The sequence below is a fragment of the Rosa chinensis genome, chromosome 6, assembly GCF_002994745.2.
Source record: "Rosa chinensis cultivar Old Blush chromosome 6, RchiOBHm-V2, whole genome shotgun sequence".
NCBI lineage: Eukaryota > Viridiplantae > Streptophyta > Magnoliopsida > Rosales > Rosaceae > Rosa > Rosa chinensis.
The window spans coordinates 50,121,732-50,144,220 of NC_037093.1; positions in this window are offsets into that span (position 1 = coordinate 50,121,732).

The following is a 22,489-nucleotide window of genomic DNA, read 5'->3' on the forward strand; positions in this document are numbered from 1 at the left end:
TCCCAACGATTACAAAGCCTCCCCTGAGCAAACCTTTAACCTCGTTGAAACCGGCTGACCGCGCGCCAGTCCTAGTCTCTCCAAGAGTCGACTGTCAGCATCACCAGATCAACCCGGCGACCGTGCTTCCAGTCCTAGTCTCCTCGCGAGCCGACTGCCAGTGCTACTGCCACAGATACTACCAGCGAAGCAAGGGTAACGCCCTCGCAACCCAGCGAAGCTAAAGATACGCTTTAGCAAACCCCGTGCTTTCTCAAGATTTCCCAGTGATTGCTCTGCTCAACCTACAACGTTGAGTATCGATTTGGTGACCGAAGAGATCACACCCAAAGTCCTTATCCGTAAGGCAAAAGTCCTTTCCCGAAAGGCTAGAGAAGAACCCTGTGACGAGGTTGGTGCTCTCCTCGTCCACAGCGCTTGAAGAAGAAGTCAGGTCAAGGGACTACCCCGACGACTGCACCCCACAGTGCTGGCACGCCTGCACAATCACTCGCTCAAAAGAGACAGTTTGCACCCCTACCGGATTTACGCGTCAAACTTTTTGGCACGCCCAGTGGGACCTGTAATAGTGTCTCTTCGTGAACGCAGCCATTGGGAAGTAGAGCGAAAACCCTTACCAAAAGGTTTACACTAACTGCTCAAGACATAAGACCTCCAGTTACAGACCGCACTCTAGCGCGGACTGTCGTGGTCTTTCTGAAGAACAAGTAACTCAACGATTCTCTCATCCTGCTCAATCGTCCGACATGTCTACTGAACGGGAAGAGAATCACCCTGCCACTACTGAGGGCCAGAATGTTACTACTCAACATTGTCACTACCGTTGTTCCTAATACAGTGGAAAGTGGAGGAATAGAGGCTTTTGTCAGGAAGCCTATTCCAGAAGGAGTGACCTCGAAGGTGAGGTTCGCGATCATATTGGAGAACATTGAAAACCACCGCCAGTTTATACTCGCTGATTTTGAAAGGGAACAAGCAAAGACTGTCCAGCGCATGCGCGAGTTAGACCAGCGCATCACCCAACATGCAGTAGATACCCAACAGCAGATCGCAAAATCAGAAAGTGTAGTCAGGGCTCATGTCACTGATGTTGCTAGTCAGCATAGTCAGCAGCAAAAAGAGATCCTGGCAGCCATCACGAACCAAACTCAGCAGACTGCATCAAATATGGCAAATCTTCGCAAGGACGGCGCTGGCCTCGCAACCGAGGTGGCCATGCAGAGAGCCCAGCTGAACCAAGCAAGAGACGTGCTGAACAAGGCTTTAGGGGACCCTAATGCTCTCCTCGATTCTCTTGGCCAGCCATCTGGCTCTAGCAAGTACGTACCGCCTAATCAGCGAGAAAAAGCTAGCAGCAGTACCGCTACACCGGCCGCAACAGTTGGCGCTACGCCACAGAAAGGCAAAGAGCAAGCTCTGGTTATCGGTGGCAGCAAAGAAAAGGGCACCTCGACAGATGGACAGACCGCCAGACAGAAGATTCCAACGTCGAGGGTTATTGGAAATGCATCTGGTTCTACCACTTTTATCCAATATGATAGCGACGGGGCAGAAAATGTGTATCAGGAGCTACCAGGAAGCTATTATGGTATTGACCAGACGGGTAACCCGGTTAAGATAACAGCCTTGGCAAAAGAAATGCCCATCCCCACAGTAACTCTTCAGCCACCAGCTACAACCCACGTGGTACATGTAGGAGATGGAGGAGGAGCTTTGAACCAGGCACTACCCTTGCAGGCTACTCGCCATACTGTGGCAACACCTCCTCCTCCACCTCCGGGTCCGGAGTGTGTGAGACACGACGAGGTAGAAGAGATAATCAGGCTGGCTAATCCTAGGAATCAGGTTGATGGGGTCTATGAGGGACCTTTCCCGCCGCATGTGATGCTCGTGCCCTTTCCCAGGGGTTATAAAAATATCATATTTTCTACTTTTTCAGGAGAAGATACAGAGAACGCGGCTACACATCTAGCCAGGTTTAGGGTACAATGCGGCCAGTACCAGAATGATGACATCCTCAAATGCAGGATCTTTGGCACTTCTCTCTCAGGTGCTGCCTTTAGATGGTTTTCCAAACTTCGGCCAGGGACCGTCGCAGATTGGCCCGCGATGGAAAAGATGTTCCGAGAAACCTTTGGAGCCATTGAGCCTGAGGTCGACTTGGCTTCTCTCACTCAGATGGCCCAACAGCCTACAGAGTCTGCTGTGGCCTACCTTCAGCGCTTCCAAATCCAGAAAGCCAAGCTTAATGTCATCCTGCCCGAGAAGGAGTTAGTCAAACTGGCGGTCAAGGGCTTGGAACCTCACCAATGGAAAAAGCAACATGGCAGCATGATCCAATCAATGGGAGAACTCATCACAGAGGTAGGCAGCTTTGAACATCTCCTCAGAGAAACAGACGCTAGGAAGAATGCGTCCAAAGGGACATATGTGCCAGGAAAGCATCGCACCATAGCGGCCCTGAGCTACCAGCCAGCTACCTATGACCCTTACTACCATCACCACACTGAAGAAGTGTTTCAGGATGACGAAGAGGAAGAGGAGAATGATGTCGCTGCTTATGAGCTGACCGAGAAGAAGAATCCAGCCCTGAAGCAGTTGAAAATATCCAAAGAACCTGTCAAACTCAAAACCATGGCCTTCACCAAACCTGAGTTCGCGACATATACTCACGATGCCAATAAGGCACATGAGATCTTGGATGAGATGATCGTCGCAAAGATGGTGAAGACCGATTTTGGGCCTTTTCCTAGACCGGACCAGCTGAAAGGAAAAAAGTACTGCAAATTCCACAACTTGTGGAACCACAATACCGCAGACTGTGTGAAACTCAAAGACCAGATCCAGGTATGGCTCAATAATGGCAGTTTGCAGGTGGAAACGCCGGTACAGGCGACAACGCTCGTAGACTTGAGCCTTTTTCCTGACACCGGGATCAATATGGTCGATGTAAACTGGTCCAGGCAGAAACAGAGGAAACCAACCTTGGATTTAAATACCAAGGGGCGAGAAGGAAAGTCTACCGAGGGTGAGGTTCCTGCGCAACAGACAACTAAATCAGTCGGGAAAGCCTCACCAGTAATTCTATGCTCGCGATGCAAAGAAGAGTGTGGCATCCAAGTGTTACATGAAGAGGTTGAGCAGACGTTTCTCTTTGGCTCTCTCCCGCCCACTAAGTGGGCCTCACCATCGCGGAACTATCAGCCTTCTAGCCCAAGAGACAAGGAGAGGGTGGAATCGCCACCATCCCCCAAGGACTCCAACTTGTTCAGGAAACTGCAAGCAGCCGCGGTCGATCAAAAACAAGCGGAGAAGGCCACGAACGAACGAAAGGACGTTCTAACCAAGCCCTACATCCCACCTGCTCCAGCTGCCACCATCAAAGAAGGAAAGTGGTACACCAGGGAAAAAGGGAAGGCAGTGGAAATAAGCTCTTCCAGGAAAAGGAAATTGCAACGTAGGTTCGGGAAAGCCAAGTGCGCTCTAGAGGCTCTGGATCAGGGCCTAATCAAGCCTTCGCAATTGGTCAAATCGCCGAAACAGTATCAGAAGGAAATGGAGACACTCGCTGCCAAGCCATTAGTGGCTCCCTGCAGCCTCCAGAAACAAACAACAGGGGCAGACAAGCCCAGTGTTTTTTGCAGGATCACTGAAGAAAGGGTACCTCCGCCAACTCAAACGAAAACTTCGCCGGCAAGGCGACCTCATGTTAGGCGTAGGTTATTTCGGGAAGAACCAGAAGTTAAACCTTCGGTTTTCAAGATACTGGGGGGCAAGGAACAGACTTCCGAGACCTTACATTGGAGGCCAAAAAGGGTCCAGAGTGTAGTGGTCGCCTCCCCAAGGTCAGCGTAGAAGGGGAACCGGAGCCAGGCTCGCCCAAACAGACACTTGTAGTACAGGAACGCGAGCAGTGTGAGGTCAAAGGCCTTACAGAGGAGTCATTGGTCGATCGGTTGGCTAAGCAGTTCAACACTGACACCCCTTCCAAAGAACCCAAGCTTAATATAGATGACGATATGGAGGAGACCGACGTGGTTGATACGTCTTGCAATATGGTCTACGTGCTTCCTGTGAGGTATGCACTGCCGGTCACCGCTCAGGAATGCGTCGAAACTGGGGAAAACAGTGTGCAACCCTTGCAGATCACATCAGCAGTCACGACACCTGTGGAAGAAGCGGCTTTGCTTGATACGGAGGATGCTCATAGCAAAGAATTCTTCATGAGCTTCACCAAACCAACACCTGCGATGGTCCAGCACATGAGACCTCTTTATATAACTGCAGACGTTGGTGGCATCAAGGTTAGCAAGATCATGGTAGATACCGTCGCTGCCGTTAATGTGGTCACTACCAGAACCATGCACTTGCTCGGAATCAAGAGGGAGAAGATCTAGTCCACATCCCTTACGCTCAAGAACTTCGCAGGGACTGTGACAAAGACCTTAGGACTTCTTTTCTTGCGCATCAAGGTTGGCCCAGCTGACGGAGTTTATGCTTTCTTTGTGATAGATTGTTATGCGGCCTACAGTGCTATTCTGGGCCAAGACTGGATCCATAGGAGCTATTGTGTTCCGTCGACTCTTCATCAGGAGCTCGTTATGTGGAACCGGAAGACAGATAAAGCGGAGGTGATTCAAGTGGATCCTCGTCCATTTCCCGTTTCCGCGAACTACGTAGATGCCAGGTACTATTTGGAGCCTATCACTCCATTACAGGTCGGTGGCATCGATGACAAAGGCCGCCCCACAAGGGTGACGACCTCTGAATTGGCACAGTGGGGGCTGACGCTCGTAAAAGAAGGCTTGGAAAGGCCTGGCCATGCTGTGCCCAAACCCTTAAATGATTAATGGATTACAACTTTCCAGAAGGAGGGATAGAGGCCTTCCACTCGCTGTACGAAAGACTATCATCATATTTAGTGGAAAAAGAGGCCTACGATCAAGTCGTGACCTTAGAGGTCGTCTATGAGGAGCTCTCTGACCAGGAACAAGAGGCTGAGGTAGATATTCAGCTCGCTCCAGCAGCGCTGGACGATACACCTCCTAAAGTCAGAGATCCTACCGAGAAAGTCAATCTCGGAACAGCAGATGAGCCTATGGAAGTGGCCATCAGCGCTAACTTAGAGCCTAGCGAGAAATGGAGGCTCATTGAGTTATTACATGAATTCAAAGACTGCTTCGCGGAAAAGTATGAGGATATGCCAGGCCTGTCACCGAACTTAGTTTGCCATCAACTACCAACACTCCCTGACAAGAGGCCTGTGAAACAAGAGCCGCGACGAATGAATTCTGAGACCCAAGTCCTCGTCAAAGAGGAAGTCGAAAAAATGCATAAATCAGGCATTATCAGGGTAGCCAAGTACAATAAGTGGCTATCCAATATCGTGCCAGTTCGCAAGAAGAATGGTAAGATGAGGGTCTGCGTTGACTACAGAGACCTTAATAGCGCTACACCTAAAGACGTCTACCCCATGCCGGTCGCGGATATGTTAGTAGACGCCATAGCAGGACATGAATTATTATCTTTCATGGACGGCACTGCAGGGTATCACCAAATTCCGGTCGCAGAAGAAGACAGACATAAAACCACATTCCGTTGTCCCGGCTTCACGGGTGTTTTTGAATATGTGGTTATGCCTTTTAGACTGAAAAATGCCGGAGCAACGTATCAGCGAGCCATGAACCTGATCTTCCATGACATACTGGGGAAAATTTTAGAGGTCTACATCGATGACGTAGTGGTGAAGTCTCAGAAGAAAGGTGACTATATCACCGATCTCAGAAAGGTATTTGAGCGCATGCACCAACACAAGCTCAGGATGAATCCAGCCAAATGCGTGTTTGGGGTTCAAGTAGGAGATTTTCTAGGATTCATTGTCCATCAGAGGGGCATCAAAGTCCCTGAAGACAAGGCAAGCGCGGTCATCAACGCCATCGCCCCACGAACAAAGAAGGAGTTGCAGCGCTTGCTGGGTAAGATCAACTTTCTGAGACGTTTCATCTCTAACTCTGCAGGTAAAATCTAGCCCTTCTCCCTATTACTGAAACTACAGGGTCAGGCTGAGTTCGTATGGGAGCCTAAACATCAAGAGGCTTTCGACAGAATCAAGACCTACCTCGCGAGTCCACCTATGCTAGTTCCTCCGAGGGCTGAATTTCCATTGAAGTTATATATATCAGCAGCTGAAGCTTCCATTGGCAGCCTGCTCGCCCAGGATGATGAAGAGGGCATCGAGCATGCTATTTTCTACCTCAGCAGGACACTTACAGACTGCGAAAACAGATATACTCCAATGGAGAAGCTGTGCCTTACATTGTACTTCTCCTACTGCAGGGACATGGGGGCAGGCTCCTGGATCACCACATTTCCACAGATGGGGTCCGCTGGATCAACGACAGGTACCTCCGCAGCGGTAGCTGTTTCCCCGACAGGATCAGGATTCTGTGGTTAAAGAGGACTCATTAGAGTACACAAAAAATAAAATAAGGACTGAGGCCTTTTGTTCAAGAGAAAGTGTACCTCTGCGGCCAGAGGCTCGTGCAGGATTGCTATCGGCGCAGGCTCTTGAATTGCTTCATCAGGAATGGGATTAAGCGCTACCTGCATTAGGGGTTGTGCAGCGATCGGTTCCTCAGGAGGCAAGTCTGAAGGGGTTATTCCTTCGTCCAGCTTGGGCGAGCTGTCATCTATGACCTGCACCGGAATCAAAGCCAAATGCACATCGCTCATGTTGTTGGCGGGAGGTGGGAGATTATCAGAATCCGTGGGTGTTTGAGCCCGCGGGGCAGTTGTTCCTTCACCAGCAGCGGAAGAGCCTTCCCCAGTGTGTCCGGAGGACCGGTGACGGACCTGTGAGTGAAACAGTTATAGGAATTGGGCTAAAAGATGGATGATTTCTAGTATGATTTTCCTATCTCTTACCAGTCGATCAGCGAGTGGTTCATCCTCTTCCCATGGGTCAGTGCGATGGTCCGAGCGGTTGCGCTTGCGAGCCAAAGCAGCCGCGATCTGCCAAAATTGCAAAGTTAGACTTAACTCGCAGAGATGCATAATCCTAAGAGTAGAGGGTTCTTACAGTTTGCGGATTATCGTCGTCAGAAGAAGAATCTTCAGCTTCAGGCTCTACGAGCACCGCCTTCTGCTTTCCAGACTGGCCAGCGGCCGGGGAAGCACGGATTGTACGAGCGCCAGAACGTGGCGTAGTTCCCTGACACAGCGAGGGGTGAGTGGAAACTAAAAGAAAAATATAGAAGATAAGGCTCAGATACTTACCTCTGGAGGGGGCTCACGGATCACTATACCAGCCTGGACCGGGCGAGGAGCCCGCCTCGGTTGTGTTACCGGAAGAGGCTGGGATCGTGTCGCATCCTCAGGGAAGCGAGCGAGCATTTCAACATCGACAGGGTAGGGGTTTTTAAGTTCTCCAAAGAGTGCGGCGAAGAGTTCGTCGTCCTGCTGAGTCCAGCAATTGACGGAGACCTCTTCCCACCATGTCTCATATCCTTCTTCAGTTCCGTCCATGGCATTGATGGCCTGAGCCCAATCAGGAAGATCAACCAGCGCGAGCATACTTTGCGCCGGTACAGGTCCGAGAGGGGGCCCGAATCTGCGCTAGGAAGTGTTGTAGTTCCAGGCGTCGTACAAAGGGAATGGCACCAATTGGACAAGGCCGAATTGGCGAGCAAAATGATTAGGAGTGTAGAGCTCGTAGCTGAGTTCCTCGGCAGCGATCCTGATGTCTGAGCAGGAGATCGGGAGGCGAAAGGCCAAGCGCGCGCGATCAGTGTAGCGAGGATCACCGGGAAGAAAACCATATTCAAGTAAAGAGGGGAATCTTCTACCCAAAATTATGTCACAGTACGGCATCTCATTCAAGAGGTACAGGTAAGAAAAACACTCGGAGTAAGGGAGGGATGAGTACCTTCCCTCGCGGCTGAACCACCGACCCAAGAGTTGGTCAGCCGGTGGGAGTAGCGGGATGTCATCGCGACGAAAGAATGGAAAGTAAGTCTGGATCCAGAAATCCAAAATCCAAAAGGGGCCAGACATGCTAGTCTCAAATGGATGCATTGTGGCCTGGTATAACATGCGGTAGAGGGCTCCTAACACTGGTTGCCCAAGCCCGATGTTGCGGCCGTTGTAGAGGGCCGTCGCCAGGAGAGTCCAAGTACCAGTAGGCTTGCAGGAAGAGGTGCAGAATATGAATTTGCAGAGCCAATACTCCAGGAAGGCAATTCCGCCGGTCGCATTGTGTTCCCGGCTGTAATACGCCAACCATCGCGGGTAGGAGCCGCTGTGGGCGCTTCGACCGTGCTGGGCCATGGTCGAAGTGAAGTTGACAGAATCGAATTGACCATGCACATAGGGTTCGCCATCGATGGGCAGGCCAGTGATGGCGAGAATATCCAACAGAGTAATACTCATTTGACCAAATCTAAAGTCAAATGTGTTGGTGGCAGTATTCCAGAAACAAAGGAAAGCAGCGCGCGGTGAGCGATTGCCACTACGAGGAAGTTTGAAACATAGGTCGATAGTATGCGTGATACCTGCGGCGTTCCAGTGAGCCAGATCCAGCGCCCGCGTTGTGCGATACCAAGAAGTTTCTGCTGCACTAATGGAGGACGGCCAATGCCCTATTTTGGCTCAATGGTTTTGGGCGCCCCAGTTACTGAAATCGCCAGGGGTCCTTCGGAGGACTGGAATGGGCCGACGAACTAGTAGGCCGTAGAGAGCGATTGCGTCGGCTGGAATAGCATCTTGTGGCGCTGGACCCAGTCTGATTTGATGGTCGGAGAATCGAAGGAGCAGGGGTCGATGGATAGGAGTTTGGAGACGAATGCGGACACCGTTGTTGGTTCCCCAAGTGTGGGCAACTTTTTCGTTTAACTCTTCCTCTTGATCGATAACTATTTTCTTTGGGGGAGCCATTTCTGGGTTTCTGCGAAGGAGGGAGCGGAAGAAATGGATTTTTCTGGGTTTAAGAGACTAGAAGGGTTTCTGATGTGACAGGTCTCGCGGCCGTGGATTTAAATAAGAAATTTTGTGAGGGAAACGATACGATAGAAAGGCGTTTTGCACACGAAAGGACGCAACCTTCATTAATGACATCGTCTCAAGCGACCGGCGCGTCGTTCTAGTCCCCTTCAAGTAGTTACATCTTCGCGGGCCTGCTTTCGGGGCCTGGGGGTAATGTTTGAGCCCAAAAGTGATTTTGGCAAGATCCTTTAGTGGATTTAGCACAGCAGGCTGATACCTGCGACCCAAAAATAAGCCTACTTGGGTTTGGGTTACAGCTTCGCCCATTCCTTAATCCATAAGGAAAACGAAACCTTATTGGAGTCAAGTGGCAGAGATTGATTAGGGAACTTCAATCAATAGTCCTTCTGCAGCAAGGAACAGTCAAAGACCTAGGTATAAATACTAGGATTCGAGGACATAACAAGGCTCTCTCAACTCAACTAATCCCAGCGATTACAAAGCCTCCCTGGAGCAAACCTTTAACCTCGTTGAAACCCGGTGACCGCGCGCCAGTCCTAGTCTCTCCAAGAGCCGACTGTCAGCATCACCAGATCAACCCGGCGACCGTGCTTCCAGTCCTAGTCTCCTCGCGAGCCGACTGCCAGTGCTACTGCCACAGATACTACCAGCGAAGCAAGGGTAACGCCCTCGCAACCCAGCGAAGCTAAAGATACGCTTTAGCAAACCCAGTGCTTTCTCAAGATTTCCCAGTGATTGCTCTGCTCAACCTACAACGTTGAGTATCGATTTGGTGACCGAAGAGATCACACCCAAAGTCCTTATCCGTAAGGCAAAAGTCATTTCCCGAAAGGCTGGAGAAGAACCCTGTGACGAGGTTGGTGCTCTCCTCGTCCACAGCGCTTGAAGAAGAAGTCAGGTCAAGGGACTACCCCGACGACTACACCCCACGGTGCTGGCACGCCTGCGCAATCACTCGCTCAAAAGAGACAGTTTGCACCCCTACCGGATTTACGCGTCAAACAGAACCCAATATACCCCCAGTACACCCACCTTTTAGACAATTCATGCACCATTATTCCAAACAAAGATAAAAAATCTTCGAAGCAAGAATAAAAAACCCTCAGAGATTATGATCTTTGCAACCTAAAAAATTTTCCGAAAGAGGAGTAGCAAACTCCCCTTCCATTTCTACCCGAGCCCACAACGTCCACATCACCATCCAAAGCAAGCCTGATCCAAAGAGCCCAAAGTGTGGAAACCCTAAGGGCACCCAATCAGGATATGCTAAGGGCAACCCATAGCTTTCTCCATGGAATTCCAGACTACCACCACCGGCAACCTGCGCCGCTGCCAGAGGACTTCGACATCACAGACCACCTCGCCCAACGATGGTAGAGCCACCGCGATCATCCTTGTCAGCCGGTCTGCAACCACCAAAGGCCAAATCACCACCTCCTCCGCCATACGTTGCAGCTATATAGCAACGCCACATATCCGATTGAAACCAGTAGCCTACCATTAGAACCGGCCATTCTCTTCCTGTGTTAACCCAGTCATCAGCATTGACCTGAGACCCCAGGGGTGGATCACCATCGCTGTCGGCAATACCCAACACACTAGGACCTTCGATATTCTTAGGAAGAAATTCCCAGTATCGCCTCTTACAAAACCTCATATCCTTCAAAGATTCCGGATCCAGGCTCCACCCAGAAACCTGTGTTACCCCAAAAGCAACACCAACAGAGGTACCACACCTCAACCCACCACCACAATAAAAACTAAGTCAATCCATCCCAACAGAATCAGAAAGCTCCGCCCGCTCCACTGTCGAGCTCGCACCGATCAAATAGAGAAAGAAGTTTGAAACCCTAGCAGAGCTAGGTCAGGTTTATCCGTTAAGAAGAACTTAAAATTTTATATGTTTCTATGTAAATATTATATTTTAATATGTGATCTGACCTTTTTGACAGCAAAAAACATTTGCTTTAACAGTTTTGTCCCATCACCAGGTAGTACCCACATACAACTTGGACAATTACGAGACTCCAACATTCTTTTTAATTTCTACTACCTCATATCCTTTTTTCTTTTCTTTACTTGACATATTTCTATCTAGTTATCTATATTTCCCAAAGAATTCATCTTTTGTCTTTCTCAATTTTCTCTCCACGAATGGCAAGACTCCGACATCAACTAGAGCGTAAGATTTGTTATCTTGTTAATAAATCACTTCAATTAAAGAAATTTCTTTCATTCATTACAAAGTTTAAATTTTTTTAGAGATTAGTTCATTTAATTTATTCTACCATGAAGATCATAAATAGTGATTTCCGAAACCAAATAGAATATATGTGGATGAATGGCAGTATCATTTATTTTTTTAAAAGGGGTTTGGAACCCAGCCTAGCTGGGAGGCTCAGCCCCACGCCCGGTTCATTTATTATATTAATAGGACGATTTTGCAACCGGGAGGGGGGGGGGGGGGGGAGGAACATAAAACCTGAACCCCGTGCTATAGGAAAATACTTACAATAGTCCTCGTAGAGAACTTCCTGAATAATATATAGCAGGAGTCTCATCTAACCAAACGTCATTAATAGCAAACAAACTAGCAATGTGCGCAAGTCTATCAGCAACACCATTTGCTTCTCAGTAAATATGATGAATTCTAACTTACTGAAAAGCATTAAAATAATCTTTACAGGCATCTAAAATCCGACTTACATCAGAGAAATCCTTCTTCGAACTATTGAGTGTAGCAATCAGAATGGCAAAGTCGCTTTCAATGTCAATTTCAGACCAACCTTGGTGAATACCAAGTAAAAGACCCGCTCTACATGCCTCAACTTTCATATTTAGGACTGAGTGAGCATGGAGAAAAGGTCTAGATAGAGCAGCAATACCCATACCAGCTTTGTTCCTGACCACTACACCAATGCCTCTACAACCATTATCCGCTCTAAAAACCCCATCCATATTGATTTTCAGCCTACCACTAGGTGGGCATTGCCATTTGATTATAGGCCTCTTCTCTTTCTTCACAGCTTTAGAATGATATTTCTGGTAATCATTCAAAAAATGAACAGCCCAATCAATTAGAAACATGGGCTGGAACGCAACATCATTCCAGACCACTTTATTTCTTTCTCTCCATATGGCCCATAGTCCCACAAAGAAGAAGTCTCTATGATCTTTGGATAACACATCTAGCATGTCCAACGTCCACACTTTAAGACATGTGGCTGGATGCTCCAAGGCATTCAACTTCAAGGGCCCACATAACCAAAAGGAAAGTAAAGCATGGAAATGTTTAAAGAGATGGGTACCTGTTTCGACGTTCCCCATGCAGAACATGCAACGTAAATATGAATAGGGATCTTCTTCTTGGCCAGAGAACATTTAGTAGGCAAAATATCTTTGAGTAGCCTCCACATAAAAACTCTCACCTTTGGAGGCACATTAGCTCCCTAAATGATCTGCCAATACTGCCACCAAACGCCACTCTCCACGGCCACGGAAGTAGTAGCTTTTTCCAAAGCAGTATCATTACATACATTGGGAAAGATATATTTGGTTGTATTGATAATGAAACCACCATGTATAGAGTTCAAAATAATTAAGAGCAATCGTTGCAAACAATTATAATTGGTTTGGAGATATTTGTTATGTTTGAGTATATTAATAATTTATGATTTTTCTTTTATCAAAAGAATGATACATAAACTAGTATATTTTTTTTAACAATAAAAATATGCGATTTTATGTTATTTGATGAAATTATATTTTTGTTTAATATGATCGTTATGATTTGAAAAATGACCCTCCTAATTCATATTTTTGGCTACGCCACTGGCTACCGCCCAAGTATTAACCATGGATATGTTATATATTCAATCTCGCTAAATTAACAAACCTTGTGAGATCGAATTTTGTTCGTGTATCTATTGCGAGTGACTTAATTTATAGATAAGACAGTTCCAAAATACTACTGATTTTTGCAAAACAATGGACTAAAAAAACTACTAATTTTGACAAAACGATGGGTTAATTAATACTATACATGAATCTTTTTTTTTTTTTAGAATTCTTATGTCATCGTCTTATCCTTTTATTTTACTTTTCTATTTTTACTTAGAGTGCTTCTATTCATACCTCCATTATTTGTATTTGGACCTCCAATGATATTTTTACCACTATTTTTTCAGTTTTGCTCTTATTGGTTTCTCTCTACACCTTCCTGCTCCCTTTGTACCTCCACTACGATCTGCCTCATCAACGTCTTCAATCGAAGAGATTTTTCTCCCCAATCCAAATGATAGTTTCATTACTCAAGTTGAGAAATGACCTTAGGATCATCAACAACATCCTATGTTATTCAAACATTAAGCAAAGCAATCTATGCGACATCTATTTGTCTATTTTATTTAAATTATTTTGGAACATATCGGAGAACCCAGAAGCCTAATGTTTTTCAGCAGCTTATGTGGCTCTTTTTCTCATCTCTTGCTATTATTACCACCCCCAACTCGTTTAGAAGCAATTGTTGCCTACTTATCTCAAGTCCAATCCCTTTGTTGGCTTCAGGAACAACTACAATCATAATTATCAGAATTATATAAGGATACTATAGTAATTAGAGAGAGAGAGAGAGAGAGAGAGAGAGAGAGAGAGGATTACCAACTAGAGTTTTATTTTATTTTTTCAATTTTTTTTCAGCTTAATTGTATCAAGGGTGAAATAGGATTATGAAATGTTCAAAAATTGAATGAGGTCCAACTACCAATTTTGGAGGTATGAATAGAACCTCCCTTTTACTTATCATGATGATCTTTTTTTTCACAAATTGAACTTTTTCTTTCGATAAGAAAAGAAAACTACAACCTAAATCCTCTATTACATCCTATATTATGGAAATCAAAATTGAAAGTAGTTGCTGCATTAAGTGGTAGAGCTCCGTTCCAACTTCCAATTCCTATAGTATGACCTAAATTTTCCAAAGAATCAGCTACAAAATTCTATATCCTCCAAATATGTCTAAACAATAGCTTCAAACTGTCTGCTTGATGCTTGATATCATGTACGTACAAGTGTCTTGATTCGCCATAGAGTTGCTATTATATTGTTGATGGTATATATTATGCATGTTGTTGTTATCGTAAATCCTCCATTCCTCTCAATTTTCCCCCTCCTTTCCTCTGTAATCTTGGCTTGACTACTTCATTACTAAATAACCATCCAAAACATCATTGAGTTCATCGCAATAAAATACTTTTTATAATTGGGTTGAAATGAGCAAGTGAGCAGCATTAGAAAATCTTTAGTGCAGACCGTTGAGGGAACAATAAGGTTGTTCTTTAAAATCTATTCTTAAAGTTCATAATCCTGCTCAATTTTACTAGAAGGTCTACTTGTATGAATTGATTGAAATCCCTCACTTTCACTAATGAGCATTAGAATTAATCTATTTACTTGTCACGTAATGGTACGGGTAAATTTAGAGCTTACTGGTATTGGGTCGGAATGAGTCTTTTCTTTTTCTATAGATGGGCAACAATTATGGTGTTCAATTTCTTTAATTGACTTTACTTAGGTTCAATAGTTGTGGCAGGACTTGGAAAGTACTGGGTTCATTGTAAGTTAAATTTTTGTTCGTAGGTTATTGTGCGAAGGAGATGAAGAAGGCGGAAATGGCAAAAATGAAGGTATGATGTGAAAAATGAGAATGAGAGGTCCAAATGCTAATTTGGGAGGTCTGAATAGACGCGCTATTTTGTTTTTTCTTTTTTAACAAGAACAAGTTGTAAAAAAAATTGTGGTTCTAGTTGGACCTCCAAATTTGATATTTGGGTCCCTATGTTTTTTCAGTTATCAATAGATTTTTTCAACTCATATATATGAGAAGACAAATAAAGACAAAGAGAGAAAGAGAAAAAGAAAAAGAAAAAAAAAACAAATACTCTTCTTACCTCCCCTATTAATGTAACATTCAAATTTTTTTTTTGGACAATCGCATTAAATATAATGTTCAATTTTTTCCGAATTTCCTTATATTACCAATATAACTTTATAATTTATCTAAAACAATCAAGTAAAAATAATTAGGGTGTGTGTGTTTGGTGGGGTGGTAAGACTTTGGTCTCATATATAAGAGGTCAGGAGTTCGAGCCTCATCAAGGGTGGGACTGAGGTGGGGTTTTTTTTTTTTAAAAAAAAAAGTAAAATAATTAATTTCTATACATGATATCATTTAATACAAAAGTAAATTCAAAATAATTTGATTTGGAATTTCCTTAAACTAAATTTATTGAATATTTTGGTGTAGTAGTTATTACTAATTAAGATCCAAGGTAAACTCCTTTTAATTAGATTTAATCGATATATATTCTTTGTTTGAAAACCAAAGTCTTTTCTAGAACCATTCATATTGCAAAACAAATAAAACAACTATGATTGTGTCTAGATTAATAGAAAAATCATTGCAATTGTCTACTTGTTCGGCCTCTCCAAGAATCACTTTCTGGTCCCGTCATTGAAAGTACACCAAAATATAGGCAACTCATTCACAAAATTCTTCGTGGTTGAGATAAAATAAAAAATATAAAAAACAACAAATTGTTGAAGATACAGATTTAATTATTCAAGGGTGCTTGGTAAAATTAAGGAGGTGTACTTAGCTTCTTAAGTATTGAAAAAAATGAATTGGAGGTTTAATAAGTAAGAGAGGTCTAAATATCAAATTTGAAGGTTCAACTAAAACCACTCATAAAAAAATTATGAATTACAACATGAATAGATGGCTAAAAACAGAAAGAAAAACTTGCCACAAAATTAAATTATTTTGGTTCAGAATTAATCTAATTTTGCTAAAAAAACAATTGAGCAAAACAAAACCATCTGCCATAAATGTCTTCTTGAAGACGTAGCAAAAAGAGTATTATGCTCTTTGCTTTTTTTCTTTGTCTTTTGTTTAACTTAAGGTCGATTTCATAAGAGTATATATCCAAAGTTTATAGATTGCTGTAGGCGTGAAATTCTTTCCATTGAGCATTGGAAAGTTGATAGAAGAGACTGAGTTATACAAATAAAAGGAAATTACAAGGAGAATCCTCTAGAGTAACCACAACCGAGCAAGTCTAGATTAAGGGCAGCGACTACTTGAATGGGAGTACGGTCGAACCAGATCGTAGGGTTAGAAAGACTGTGGCCTAAAGACGATATCACGTCTGCTATGAAATTAGCTTCTCAAAGAACATGAGAGATAGAGTAAGAGTAGAGTTTGGATAACAGGATCTTGACATCACAAACAAGGGAACGGAAATGCCAAGGGACTTCACAAGATCTTTATGTAATTAATAACCAGAGTCGAGTCACATTCTATAAGAATGTTAGAGAAATTGAATCTAATAGCAGGTTGAATGTTAGAGAAATTGAATCTAATAGCAGCTTGCATACCATCCTTAAGAGCAGCACACTCAGCAGCTGAGACATTAGCAGAGCCAATATTCCTAGACTCAGCCACTAGAGGAAATCCATTGCAACCTCTAATTATGCAACCAGCAGCATCCTTCCCATTCAAAACAAAGCCATCAAAATTTAGCTTCACCGAGTTTGGAGGAGGCGGAATCCATTTGATTCCTTCAGTATGAGAGCGAGGATCTCTAGACACTTATTGATCAAAAGTTCTGAAGGAGGAGCCCATGAAAGTAGTAGCATGTACTACAGAAGAAGCATTGAAATTAGTAGACAGAAAAATGAGGTTGTTTCTACCTTTCCAGACCTGTCAACAGGTGAAAATGCAGTCTTCTATGGTGGCTGAGGCTTTATTTTGGAAAATTATATTGATCCAATCTTTCAAGGAAGGGGCACTTGAAGGTGGAGGGAGATGATGAGCAATATTCCAAACACTAGTAGATATAGGGCAGGCATGGAAAAGGTGATTGAAGTCTTCCATTCTTGTTCCACACAAAGCACAAGAAGTATCCAAATTGTTAATATAACGAGCTAAGCGAGCTCTTGTTTTTAAACTATCCCTAAGAATTTGGAGGGATATTTAAATTCCAAATCTTATTAAGAGTTTTGGTCTGAGAGTGAATCTGAGAAGAGCATTGCATCCAGGTGACTAACTTAATGGAGAACTTACCATTAGGAGCTGGCTTCCAGACAAATTCATCATCAACATCATAAGGAATATTGATACTCGTAATAGTCTTTACAACTTGATCATCCAAGACAGAGGAAAGTTTAGAGATATTCCAGTTTTCATAGTTAGTAAAAAACGGGACGTGTATAGTACCCGAAAAATACGTACGTGTATTATTCGGACATTTTATCAAATAGTTTGTTGAAAAGTTCGGCAAAATATTTTTAATTAATTAAATAATTAAAAATTTTAATTAAAAATGTTAATTTATATTCATTTTTGTTCAATACTATGTGTAAAATATGGAAAAAATAGTAAAAATCGTGTATAATACTTTTGGTTTCAAAAGTACGGGAAATTTAACGAGTCCCTTTCATAAATACGAAGTACATAAGTATTTTTGAAAAAAACGTAAGTACCTGTTTTATTCGCGTATAATTCAAAAAATTACTAACTAGGCCAATTTCCATTCTCAATATAGTTAATTAGTTAGCCACATAATCATCAAGGTTAATAAAGCTTCTAACATCATGATCAACAAGATTTAAGATTAGAGGCAAATAAAAACCCCATTTAAAAGTCCAAAACTTAATATCCCTACCATCACCAATAACCCAACGCATACTTTTAATAATAATCTTTCTAGAGTCCAGGATACATTTCCAGGCTAGAGAGTGATTAGACTGCTTTTGAATATTGAAAGAACGCTCATAAATACTTTTGTCTCACTATTTCAACCCACCAATTATTTCAACTGAATATGCAAATACATCATCAATGATGATGGCATTTTGATCCCACGTCCCATGTACACTAATGTAGTTAATAGAGATCTCTCTACTCTCAGGAATTGGTTCTAACTTTGAAGCGTCCTCCAACGGTATCGCTTGGACATAACCATAATCCAAAATATTCTCATGGAACGGATTTTGAGTGTCAATGATTAAGGGATAGGGTTCTGTCAAATTAGCTCTCTTCCAAGGGTGAGTATCCATCAAACCCACGGGTCTCCCACGCTTCCTTGTGTGGGTCGTGGCCTGTGTTGCCGCCATCTATGGTGGCGGTGCCATGCCCAATTCTTCCTGGAGTAGCGCTACGTCTCTTTGTAGGGACGTTTATCTTTGCAGACACATTTGAGACTGGTATATATGATCTCGTCACTTTAGCGATGTCAAAAAACTCATAAGGCAATGTATATAGTGCACTTTAGCCTATAGATAGAATGATTGTACATCAAGAGAGACATAATATATACATATAAATTAAAGAAGTTGGCCTAAGCCGAATGTGGAACATGGTTTAACAAACCCCATGCCATCTATGGAAAAAACTTCGCTAACCAGCCTTGGTCAGCATGGGCTGCCCATGATTCCCTAGTAACCAATCAATGCTTTACACGTAGGGCACTTTTTTGTCTCTTCCTTTACCAAAACTTCTTATGTTCTAGTGCAGATCTACTATTACTTACAATTATTAATGAAGCGTAGTTGGCCCATATTTTGAGTTTGTTTATTTTAACATGTTTCAATTATAAATCTATCCTCTATACCCGAAGGTAAACAGTTAGTTTTTACTATTCATAATTTCGATCATCGATAGACTAGAATTGATTGTTATCTGCAAAAATACAAGTAAAGAAATAGCTGAAGAAAAAAAAGGCTGAGAAAATTAAAAGATTACAGGTCAAGGCTTCAGAGAGAAACTCCCGATTATTGGGATATTATTTTCATAGTTCAAAAGAGAATCTATAAAGTTGAAAAATCAATCGGAGATCTTGAATATATTCTCCGAGGGGAACAAAAACCTCTTAATTATTTGAGCACAATGTCTGAATTACTATTAGAGAAGTTGAATTCTTTACTGAAATCTTCTGATGAGAAACATCAGAACCTGATACAAGAAGTATCTAGATGTCAAGATCATCTAGAAAAAGTACCAAATATAATCGCCCAATTAGAAAAATTGGAGCACAAAATAGATTATATCAAAAAACTTCCTAAAAGGGAACAAGAACAGCTAACAAGTGTTGGCAGAAAAATCAATGAACAGCGAGAAATGCTGGATTCCATGAAAAATATACTGAAGGATAAGAAAAAACCTCCAATAAAGTCAAAGAAAGATAATGGATTCAAACCATTAGAAAAACTTGAGAACAATCCTACGCCAAGCATGATTTTTCCAGAACCTTCTACTAGTCTAACTAGTATAAGGTATGAAAAACCAAAACACTTGGTAGGAAGAGATGTCAAGATGATGAGCATTTTTGGAAAAAACAAAGGAGTACAACTCCTAAATGCTGAAGAATTTGAATACAATGAAATTGAATAGGAGGTAAAAAACTCCGCAATTCCAAAGTTAGATTTTAAACAAATCTACAAAAAGGGAAAGTTTGAACTGATGGATAGCCATCATTTCAAGTTACTAGAATTTACAACCCCTTCTACAACAGGAGAAACAGATCTCTTGATGATCACTCCTGAAGAAGTTGCTAGAGCAAGAACAAAGAATTATGAATTTATGCACATTGGAGCAGTCCAAGTAGGCATAAAACTTCTTGCTCGAGAAGACATAAACTGCTCAGTTCTATGTGTCCTACAAGACAACAGACTAACAGATTTTCAAGCTAGTCTATTAGGAACTCTTGAAGCATCTCTATGCAATCAAGTGGCATATTTCAACTGCTTCCCAAATTTCTCAACAAGCTTGAAAGATGCAGCCCACTGTTTAAGACTGAGAGTCAAGATAGATGTCATATCAATGAAAAAAGATACGCAAGAGCTTGCAATAGTATACAGAATATACTATAAACTGATGAGTACCACAGTAGAATCTAAGACAAGGATATCTAATATCCTAGGTCTTACTACTGGATTCCTCACCAGTCAGAAGAACCATTCACAACAGATTCACAAGGTTACTTGGAATGAAGTAACTTTTCCTATTGAATGGAAATTATCTGGTCCAAAGAAACCACCAGAAAGTGCCAAAGCGGCAATATATGAAAGCAGAAAGACTGGAGATATCAGTCTAAAATTTGACGATCACATAAAAAGTGACGTCTGTCCTGAAAATGTCAAGATAAACAAAAATCATCATAGAAGATGCTACAACACTAGAGAAGCTAGTGTTAGTGGTACCAAATTCTCTGTTGAAGAACCAACAGATCCCATTACTGAAGAAGAATTAGAAGCTGATCTAAATAGACCAGTAAATATGCTTAGAACAAAAAAGCTCTATGAACTCTATGATGAAGCAGAATCTTGTGAAAATGCTGAACTATTAGAACAACTAATCGAAGAAATGAAATCTTTCAAAACAGGAAAGGTAAGAAAAATCTTTCCTTATCAAGATATAGAAATGGAAGACGGAGAAAGCTCCAATTCTAAAACTTTCATTATTAGAGAAAAAGGAAAACTGAAACTCCCTGTGCAGAAAGCTCCTACAGGCAAAAAAGAAGAAAGAAATTCTCAAAGATTCATTCCAGAGGACAATATGCCTAGAGTACCAATCACGAATTACGGCATATGGCTAAATCTAGACAAAACTCTAGACAAGAGAAAAACTCTTGACTAATGGGTAGACAGTCTCATGATGACTTCTGCTCTTACCCTTGGAAAATTTGAAGCACCAGATTTTCAGGTGTACTATGAAACTACTCTCACTGGAGTAGCAAAAAAGTACTATTTGTCTTTCAAAGAGACTGCCAGAGGAAGAAACTGGCTAGAAGAAAATAAAAATTTAAAATCTCCGTATGATTTTGTAGTACCCCTGTATGAACAATTCTGTGGAGATCTCTCAAATTTGAGTGAAAAGGCTAAAGAAATAGCCAAATCAAATATCTATGTTCTCAAAATGTGTGACATGAGATATTTTGAAGAATACTTGAATGAATTTCAAGAATATTACTGTACAATAAGTGAACTAGAAAATACTGATCTAGTAAACCCGTTACTCAGAAAACTCCCTGAACCATGGAGAACAGCTGTGAGAGAAAACATAGCTGAAAAACCAATTGAAAAATTTTCAGTTGGAGGAATTGCCGACAGAATTAGGTAATTACTAAAAGAGCAATGCAAGGCAAACGTTAGAGCCAAAATGGCCAAGAAACAACTCAAAGGAGTTGAAAACTTTTGCTACGGAATACTGGAGATACCTACCAACTGGGGATGTCATGAATCCGAATTCCGAAGTAAGAAAAAAGAAAACTATTATTCAGAAAGAGTAATAAGAAAAAAGATTAGAAATTCAAGAAAAGTTTCAATTTCAAGAAACAACAAGATGAAGATCCAAAAAAGAAATTCTTCAAGAAAAAGAAGAATCACCAAAACACCATCAGGATAACCAACAAGGCAAGAAAGTTTGCAGATGTTGGTTATGTAAAGCTGAAGGGCACTATGCCAACGAATGCCCAAAAAAGGATAAAAGATCCACTAAACCTCTATTTGAAGAATATGAGCCTATAGTAGAAACAAATAATATGAAAGGCTATGAAATAGCCTATTCTGATGAAGAAGATAACATGTTAGTTTACTCTGCCTGGTCTGAAGAAGAAGAATAATCTGATTCTGAAACAGATTATGAAGTAGAATACTTAGAATTTAGACAGATGAATGTTCTAAAAGTCAAAAACTGGGAAGAAAGTAAGATAGAAGCAATAACGTCTTCATATCAGGTGAACCTTGGTACATTCGTTTGTGACTGCTGCCTATGTCATGAAAAGAATGGACTTCCTACGTTCTGTGAAGAGTCAAAAAAGACTTATCACAAATAATGCTTCATAGCTGAAGCAAGAAGGAAAACCAAGAATGACCTTATCAGCCAATTGGTAGAACAAGAATACGAAAAATATTTCTCTGAACAAAAAGAGAAAAAGATAGAAAATTTGTTCCAAGAAATTATGGAACCCGAATCCTCTTCCTCAGAGATAAAGGAAGAAAAGATCGATGAAAATATCGAACTAGTTGAACCACCAGAAAATATTCTAGAAGAATGCAAATCATTCACACCACAAGAACAAGCTCAAGAAAATGAGCTTCAGCAATCGAAAATCGTCTCTACCAGTAGATATAGCAACTACATAGAGATTGGATTGAAATTCCCTGATCACATAAGCTATCACCTACATGCATTTGTAGATAATGGATCAGGATTTACAGAGATAAGAAAAGAATAGCTACTGGTGTCCAATTCGATGGAAGCCATTTAACTATGAACAAAGTAGCTAGAGATGTTCACATCACCATTGGTGGAGGAACATTTATCATCCACGCTCTTTGGGAATCAGAAGGCCAAGGATCTGATTTTTTGTTGGGAAATGATTTTATTCTCCAATAAAGATTTATTCAAGATGAAGAAGCGATAAGCTTC